Raw genomic sequence first — 10,331 nt, 5'->3', positions numbered from 1 at the left:
AAGTTGTGTGATGCCTAAATGGTTTGGGAATAAATCATAACCCTACAATTAACCCAACTCAATTTTGATTGTGAATTTGCAATTTTATTCCTACGCACTTAATCATTTAATATTGGTCATTTTATGAAACCTTATAGCTTATTGAACTGATTTATATTAAGAAATTGAACCTTGTGGCATAAATTAATATGTTATTTGTCCATTTTCCTTTTGGAGTTCTTGTTGTATCAACTTTAAAGCCATAAAGGAATGTGTCTATGTGTTCTAGTGTAAGGATTTATTTTTTATTATTATTGCGATTTGAGTGCCAACAATAGAGACAGTGTACCTTGCTTGGAATTCTGAGGAAACCCTCTTAGACTGATTGTTCGATTGACAAATTTTTAATAGTGTTGCAAACTCCAACAAAGAAAGGAAAGAAAAATCATTTACTGTGTTGAGTAGCAAGTCAAGGACGTTGAAAGTCGACTTTTTAAAGGGTTGAGTCGATTTCATTTCCCAGAAATTACAATGCATAAATTTGATAGTGCACTTCCAAATCATTCTGTAGCGACCAGCGCTACCAAATCATTTTGTAGCGGCTATACAAAAAAATGGATTGTGTCTCGGTGTGAAATATCCTTTTATCTTGCCCATTGCACTAATTTGTGGTATCAAGAAAACCTTTACGTAGTTGTTACTGTTCAAAATAAAAGAGAAGATGGTTATTTGATCAAGAAGAGCACGAGGTCAAGGAGGCAGAATCGTGGGTAATGCAGAGCTCAAAGAAGAGATAAGGATATTGCAAGCTTGTTTAGAGGTTCTGGAAGTAGGAAGACAATGAGATCATGAGGCTAGAGATATTAGTGAACCTGAAGAAGAAGTTGAGGAAGAAGGAGTTTCACTTGCTAAGGAAGATCCACAATTCAAATTATTGAGATCCTTTTTAGGCTCAAGTTTAATACTAAATCCTAAACTATTTATCTGTGATGGCAATCTCGCAGCTCAAAATTTGTTTGATTGGATTAAGGATTTAGACAAGTATTTTGAGTATGAAGAGATTAGCAATGACAAATGGGTGATGTTTGCAGTAATAAGGTTGAAGGGTCATGTTTCACTATGGTGGGACAATGTGCAGGCTGAAAGGAAAAAGGATAATAGGCCATTGATAAAGTTGGGATGAGATGGTGACACAGATGAAGAGTAAATTATTACCAAAATATTACCAGTTAACTCTTTACAGGTAGATGCAGAACGTCAAGCAAAGGTCACTGGCAGTAAAAGAATACACTGAAGAATTTTATAAGTTAACTTGAGAGCAGGTTATATGGAAGATACCCCGAAAAAGACAACAAGGTATATCAATGGTTTAAGAATGGATATTCAAGATGAAATCAACATGCTTTCTCCAAGGAGTCAAGACCAGGGAAGAAGAATACCAGTGTGCCTTGAAGGAAGAAGAAAAGATATCAAGACAGAATAACTCATTTAGAGGGAATGGGTTTTCCAAATGAAAATGATAATCAATTGGAAAAGGAAAGCTTCCAACTCAAAAAAATGATGCAAATAACTCCAAACAATAAGGGAAGCTGGAGAAAGAAGGTGGCACTAGAGGAGGAAGACCTTACCAGAGAGGTAGAAGAAGAGGCAGAGAGACTGTTTACCGGTGTTACAAATGTAACAAAATGGGTCACACATATTTTGAGTGTCCGGAGAATGAGAATATGGGATAGCGTGGTGCACACATAGTTCAGCCAGAAGGAGTAGAATCATAAGCACCAAAGGCAGAAACTATGTCAGAAACCGGAGAGGATTTGATGGTGAATAAGTCTTATTGAAGGAAGCCAAAGAAATTGTTAAACCAACCCAAAGAAGTTCCTTGTTTAAGACTATTTTTAAAGCCAAAGGAAAGTGTTGCAAGGTAGTGAATAATAGTGGAAGCACTAACAATCTTGTTTCCTTGGAAATGGTGGAAAAATTGAGATTAAAGAGGATTAAACATCCAATGTTGTACAAGGTATCATGGCTGCAAAAGGGACACCAATAGTTAGTGAATGAACAAAGTGAAGTTGAGTTTCAGATAGGTAGATATAAGGACAAGGTAATATGTGATATAATTTTGATGGATGTCTGCCACATCCTTTTGGGTCAACCTTGGCAATTCGATAGGAAAGTGATACATGATGGACAAAGAAATTTCTATAGGTTTGAAAAGGATGGCATCAAGCATACTCTTGTACAGTTGAAGGGAGAGAGCGTTGATGAAACAACAAACCCAAAAGAACTATTGTTAAGTGGTAAATAATTTGTGCAACAAATGGAGAAAAAGGAGGTTAGTTATGCAATAATCTGCAAACCAAAGGTAATACTTCTGAACACTAAAATTGCAGATTTAACTATTAAAATTCAGGAAATGTTGCATGAATTTAATGATATTCTAGTAGAGGATTTACCAAGCGAAATTCCATCCAAAATAAGCATCAACCATCATATAGATTTGATACCGGGAGAAATCCTTCTAAATAAGGTTGTGTATCGAATGACACCCAAGGAAAATGAAGAAATAAGGAAATAGGTTCAAGAGCTGCTAGATAAAGGTTTGATAAGAGAGAGCTTGATTTTATGTGTTGTTCCTATTGTACTAAGTCCAAACAAGGGTGGAGAGTGGAAGATGCGTATAGTTTCCATAACAATCAACAAGATCACGATTAGATACATATTTCCATTACCATAGATGGATGATATGGTGGATTTTTTGAGTGGATCAACTTACTTTTCAAAGAATGATCTAAAAAGTGGTTACCATCAAATCTGGATCAGAGAAGGGGACGAGTGGAAGACAACTTTCAGTACCAATGACAGGTTGTATAAATGGTTATCCATGCCATTTGGACTGACAAATGCACCCAATACCTTCATGCAATTGATGAATGAGGCCTTGAAGGAGTTCATTGGTAAGTTTGTTATTGTTTACTTAGATGGTATCTTAATTTTTAGTCAAACTAAAGAAGATCACCTTAGACATGTGAGATATGTTTTGGAAATATTACAACAAGAAAAGTTGCTAATGAACCTAAAGAAATGTACTTTTATGAAACCTGGGTTAGTATAATTAGGGTTTTTCATTTCAAAAGATGGACTAAAAATGGATCTAAAGAAAATAGAAGCAATTGTGAATTGGCTTTCACCCAAGAGAATTTTCGAAGTTATAATTTTTCATGGCTTAGCCAACTTCCATTAGAAGTTCATCGGGAACTTCAGTGGTATTTGTGTGCCTATCATAGATATAATCAAGAAGGATAAACAACCATTTTGTTGGACAACAACAACAAATGAAAGTTTCCAGCTATTGAAGAAGGGTATCACTAAGAGACCAGTGTTGAAGTTGCCCAAGTTCAATCAGCTTTTCCATGTAAGATGCAATGCCAGTGGGACAACTATTGGAGTTGTATTGAGCCAAGAAGATAAACCTATTGCATACTTTAGCAAGAAGTTAAGTGACTCAAAACAGAAATGCTCTTCTAATGATAGAGAGTTCTATGTTGTGATTCAAGCTTTGAAGCATTGGAGGCATTATTTAATGCCTAAGGAGTTTGTTTTGTTCCCTGATAATTTTTCATTATAGTATATAATGCAGCAACACAAGTTGAATCATAAGCACGCCAAGTGGGTTGAATTTCTACATTGTTTCACCTTTTTTCTAAAGAATATAAGCGGAAAAGAAAACAAGGTAGCTGATGTTTTAAGTGGAAGAAGTTTGATTATGCAAGAGAGTCAAGTGAAAGTTTTAGGCTTTGACTATTTCAAGGATTTGTGTGAAGTTGATGTTGATTTTCAAGAATCTTTTGATGCAAGCAAGAATATTGTAAACAGGGATAGCATCCCATGGAAAGAGTTCATGTTGCAAGATGGTTTGTTATTCAATAACAACCGACTATGTATTTCCAATTGTTTTATAGAGAGAATTTAATACAAGAAAAGCATAAATGGAGGGTTGGAAATACATTTTGATGTTGATAAGTGTTAGAAAATTATATATTATGGAGCCATGGAACACATAAAATATTGCAGAAATATAAACATAGAAAAGACATAAAACAAGAGAGACACAGATATACGTGCTTCACCCAGTTTGGGCTACGTCCATGGAGAAAAAACCAATCCTTGTTTTATTATATTATCCAGCAAGCTGAAGAGATACAACCTACAACAGATCCACTGTAACTCCCTCTTCACTCTCAATCTCCTCTCTCTTCCTCACTCAGAATACAGATCTACAGATATACATAGACGCAATACAATTCCCTCATATATATAATGAGGGGTTGCCTTCTAGGGCAAAAAACCCTAAATTAAACATAACTTCTATTGTCAAATCTTCGCCTAATGAACGACCTAGATTGACTAAAAATTACTATACTTCTACAAGGCAATTTTACGTCTATTCTTAGCTTCGAGGGCGCTACCCCCGAAACCCCCCACCAGGGGGGGTGGGGGGCTCCCAAAAGGTCGTAGCCACCCCCCCTGGACCCCCCCTGCAACGAATATTTTACAGGCAGTGTTGCCGCCCCATTTCGAACTAGGGTCGAAAGCGACGATACCTTTGAATACAAAAGATAATTAGGCTTCACACCCAACAATCTCCCACTTGGAGACTGATTATAGCAACTCCACTGCTGCTTCATTTGCTAGACAATGAGTCCACTTTGGACCTGGCTGTTTCTCATATTCTTCATCATACTTGAAGACCAATTGAAACTGAGCAGATTCTCAGTTTCTCCCTGGTTACAACTTTTGTTAACATACTTGCAGGATTCTGGCTAGTGTGTATCTTTTCCAGCTTCAACTGTCCATCTTCCAACACTGACCGTATGAAATGGTACTTGAGCTATATATGTTTAGTCTTGGAATGAAATTCAGAGTTCTTTGCAAGATGTATGGCACGCTGGCTGTCACTGTATAACCTGCCAAACTCCTGCTTCTTACCCAATTCATCCAGAAACCTTTGTAACCAAATCATTTCTTTACTATCCTCTATGGTAGCAACATACTCTACTTCTGTTGTTGAGAGTACAACAACACTTTGTAGTTTTGAGACCCAAATGACATCCATTCCACCTACAGTAAACACATACCCTGTTGTGCTCCTCCTGTTATCTCTATCACCCGCCATATCTACATCAACATATCCCTGTAGAGCAATGTTTGAACCACCAAAGCATAATGCTTGATTTGTGGTACATCTCAAATACCCGAGAATCCACTTCACAGCCATCCAATGTTCTTTTCCTGGATTGTTCATGTACCTGTTTACAACTCCCACTATATGTGCAATATCAGGCCTTGTGTAGACCATTGCATACATTAGGCTTCCAACTGATGATGTATATGGAACTTTAGACATATGAGCCATTTCTTCCTGAGTCTTGGGAAAATCCTCCTTACTTAATTTTAAATGGCTAGCCAAAGGTATACTAACTGGTTTTGCATTCTGCATATTAAACCTTTTCAACACCTTTTCTATGTACTCACTTTGAGACAATGTTAATTTTCGATTCTTCCTATCTCTAGTTATTCTCATACTAAGGATTTGTTTTGCAGCTCCCAAATCCTTCATTGAAAATTAATTTGCCAATTTTCTTTTGAGCACATTTATTTCTTGCATGTTAGAACTTGCAACAAGCATGTCATCTACATACAATAACAATATAATATAGCTGCCATCATTTTTCCTTTTGAGATAAACACAATGATCAGAGTGACACCTAGTATAACCTTGTTCAGACATAAACCTAGCAAATTTTATATACCATTGCCTTAGAGCCTGTTTTAAGCCATACAAGCTCTTCTTCAACCTACACACTAGTTTCTCCTTCCCTTTTACCTCATATCCTTGTGGCTACTGCATATATATATATTCCTCCAAATCCCCATGGAGAAAGGTTGTCTTTACATCTAACTGCTCAAGATGCAAATCTTCAGCTACTACTAGACTTAAAATAGTTCTGATTGAAGTCATTTTAAAAACAGGAGAAAATATTTCATCAAAATCAATACCTTTCTTCTGTGCAAACCCCTTCACCACAAGTCTAGCTTTGTACCTCTATTTTCCTCCATCTTCTTCTTTCAGCCTGTAAACCCATTTATTCTGCAATGTGGTTTTACCTACAGGAAACTTGACTAAGTCCCAAGTTTGGTTATGTGCTAAGGAGTCCATCTCTCCTTTCATGGCTTGCTCCCACTTCTTCCTGGTTTATACCTGCACAACTTCTTCGTAACATTCTGGTTCACCAGAATCAGTCAACAGTACATAATATAATGAAGGAGAATATCGTTCAGGGGTTCTAATTATCCTGGTAGATCTTCCAACACCACTTTCAGGTGTTTGAGGTGCTTGTTGTTGTTGTGGTTGTTGTTTTGGCTGTTGATCATTATGATTTTCAAGCACCATCACTTTTCCTATGATATCGTCAAGCACTGTGTATTCTCTGTTTTCTTTTTCTTGTTTCTTTACCTGTAGTTGATCCTTGTACAAAACCTTTTCATTGAATATAACATCTTTGCTCCTAATGATTTTGTGTTTTTCATAATCATAAAAGAGATAACCAAAATCATTAACACCATATCCAATAAAGGTACATTTCTTTGATTTTGCCTCAAGCTTTGTTCTATTTTCTTTATTAATGTGGACAAAGGCTTCACAACTAAAAGTCTTTAAAAAAGAGCAGTTTACCTTTTTACCTGTCCATGCCTCCTCTGGAATACCACCATCCAAGGAACTTGAAGGCCCTCTGTTTATTAGATAAGCAACAGTATCTACAACATCTGCCCAAAATTGTAAAGGCAATCTTGCATGCAATCTCATGCACCTTGCATGCTCCATGATTGTCCTATTCATCCTTTCTGACACACCATTTTCGTGTGGTGTTCCTGGAACTGTCTTATCTCTACGAATTCCATTCTCTGAATAGTACCTATCAAACTCTTTGCTGCAATATTCACCTCCATTGTCTGATCTGAGACACTTCAACCTTTTTCCTGTCTCATTTTCAACCAAATATTTCCATTTCTTGAAAGTATCAAATACATCAGATTTATTTCGAATACAATAAATCTAGGTTTTCCTGGTTGCATCATCAATAAAAGTAACATAATAACGAGAGCCACCAAGAGATGATACCTGAGCAGGTCCCCATACATCTTTATGCACAAGCTCTAATTTTTCGTTGTTCTTTTCTTTTCCAACTCTAAGGAATCTGACTCTCTTATGTTTTCCATAAACACAATTCTCACAGAATTTTAAATCAACATGCTTCAAACCCGAAAACAAATTTCTTGAGTGAAGAATATGCATCCCCTTCTCACTCATGTACTCGAGCCTATGATGCCACAATGTCATATCTTCTCCTGTAGAGGTTAAAGCATTAACATAATTAGAAATACCATTGCATAAATACAATGTACCAACCTTTCCCCCTTTCGCTATTACCAGGGATCCATTAGTGACCTTGCCGGTTTTATCTGTGAAAGTAGTTACACAACCTTCACCTCCCAACTGCCCTATTGAAATCAATTTTTTCTTCAGATCTGGAACATGCCTTACCTCCTTCAATAGCCACTGATTTCCATTTTGCTGTTTTATGAAAAATATACCCATTCCAATGATTTTACAGGGTTTATCATCACCCAATCGAACCTGTCCAAAATCTCCTTGAACATAATCATAAAAATGTTTCCTATCAGGTGTGGCATGGAATGAGGCCCCTGAATCTACCACCCAGGCATAAATAATATTTTCTAATGAAAGAATCAAAGCATCTTGCAACACATCACCTGTTACATTCGCTTCATGATTAGTTTCTTGTTGCGCGTCTCCTTATTTTCCCTTCCGAAACTTGCAGTCTTTCTTCAGGTGTCCTTTCTTCCCACATTTCCAGCACATTATCCCTTATCTGGACTTGGATATGGCTTTTCTTGACTTACTATGGTATCCTGGGCTCTTTCCTCTTTCCATTTTTCTTCCCCTAGTCTCTGCAGTCAAAGTATTACCTGATGTCTCACTGAAGCTTTTTCGTCACATTTCCTCGCTAAGGATTGCACCGACAGCATCATCAAATATTAAAGTACTAGATCCAGAGACAGAGTTACTAATGGCCATAAATAAACCATTCCAACTTTCTGGCAATGAGCACAGAAATAACAGAGCCCTAACTTCATCATCAAAAGTTACCCCTACAGAACTTAACTGACTTGTAACTGTATTAAAATCATTTAAATGGTCTGCAACAGATCCACCTTCTGACATCTTCATATTAAATAAACGCTTCATAAGAAATACCTTATTTGAGGCCGAGGGTTTTTCATATAGTTTGGCCAATGTCGACATTAAACCCTCTATTGTTGTTTCCTTTGAAATATTAAATGCTATCGATGCTGCTAGGCACAACCGTATTGTTCCAAGTGCCTTTCTGTCAAGAATATTCCATTCTGTGTCTATCATACTCGTTGGCTTCTTTGTCTTTCCGATCAATGGTAGGTATAGATCTCTCTGATACAGATAATCTTCCATCTGCATCTTCCACAGCTAGTAGTTTTGGCCGTTGAATTTTTTGACCCTAAACCTACCATCTTCTGCCATTACTCCCACTCGAACCAGGAACCCTTCTCTCCTGCGAGTTTATCAGCCAAATAGACCTTCGGCTCTGATACCAGTTGTTAGAAAATTATATATTACAAAGCGATGGAACACATAAAATATTGCAGAAATATAAACACAGAAAACGCATAAAACAAGAGAGACATATATACATGGTTCACTCAGTTTGGGCTACGTCCACGGAGAAACAACCAGTCCTTCTTTTATTATATTATCCAGCAAACTAAAGAGACACAACCTATAGCAGATCCACTATAACTCCCTCTTCGCTCTCAATCTCCTCTCTCTTCCTCACTCAGAATACAGATCTACAGATATACATAGATGCAATACAATTCCCTCATATATATAATGAGGGGTTTCCTTCTAGGGAAAAAACCCTAAATTAAACATAACTTCTATCGTCAGATCTTCGCATAATGAACGACCCAGATTGACTAGAAATTACTATACTTTTACAAGGCAACTTTACGTCTGTTCTTAGCTTCGGGGGCGCCACCCCCGAAACCCCCTGCCAAGGGGGGGGGGGGGGGGGGGCGCACTCCCAAAAGGTCACAGCCGCCCCCCCTGGACCCCACTTGTAGCAAATATTTTATGGCCAGTGTTGCCGCCCCATTTCGAACTGGGGTCCAAAGCAGCAATACCTTTGAATACAGAAGATAATCAGGCTTCACACCCAACAATAAGACACTTGGGCAGTTGAATCATTTTTATTTATGGCCAAAGATGAAAATGGATATGCAGAAATATGTGAGTAGGTGCAAGGTGTGTCAACATGCAAAAGGAAGGAGTCAAAATGCTAAACCATATACTCTTTCTGGCAATGAGCACAGAAATAACAGAGCCCTAACTTCATCATCAAAAGTTACCCCTACAGAACTTAACTGACTTGTAACTGTATTAAAATCATTTAAATGGTCTGCAACAGATCCACCTTCTGACATCTTCATATTAGATAAACGCTTCATAAGAAATACCTTATTTGAGGCAGAGGGTTTTTCATATAGTTTAGCCAATGTCGACATTAAACCATCTATTGTCATTTCCTTTGAAATATTAAATGTTATCGATGCTGCTAGGCACAGTCGTATTGTTCCAAGTGCCTTTCTGTCAAGAATATTCCATTCTTTGTCTATCATACTCATCGGCTTCTTTGTCTTTCCGCTCAATGGTAGGTATAGATCTCTCTGATATAGATAATCTTCCATCTGCATCTTCCACAGCTGGTAGTTTTGGCCGTTGAATTTTTTGACCCTAAACCTACCATCTTCTGCCATTACTCCCACTCGAACCAGGAACCCTTCTCTCCTGCGAGTTTATCAGCCAAATAGACCTTCGGCTCTGATACTAGTTGCTAGAAAATTATATATTACAAAGCAATGGAAGACATAAAATATTGCAGAAATATAAACACAGAAAACACATAAAACAAGAGAGACATATATACGTGGTTCACCCAGTTTGGGCTACGTCCACGGAGAAACAACCAATCCTTCTTTTATTATATTATCCAGCAAACTGAAGAGACACAACCTACAACAGATCCACTATAACTCCCTCTTCTCTCTCAATCTCCTCTCTCTTCCTCACTCAGAATACAGATCTACAGATATACATAGATGCAATACAATTCCCTCATATATATAATGAGGGGTTTCCTTCTAGGGCAAAAAACCCTAAATTAAACATAACTTCT

Source organism: Pinus tabuliformis, chromosome 5_1 (assembly GCF_031772625.1).
Source record: "Pinus tabuliformis cultivar Carrire ecotype Pingquan chromosome 5_1, CPIR1, whole genome shotgun sequence".
Lineage (NCBI taxonomy): Eukaryota > Viridiplantae > Streptophyta > Pinopsida > Pinales > Pinaceae > Pinus > Pinus tabuliformis.
The sequence above is the reverse complement of the archived record's forward strand: the minus strand, read 5'-3'. Positions refer to the sequence as shown.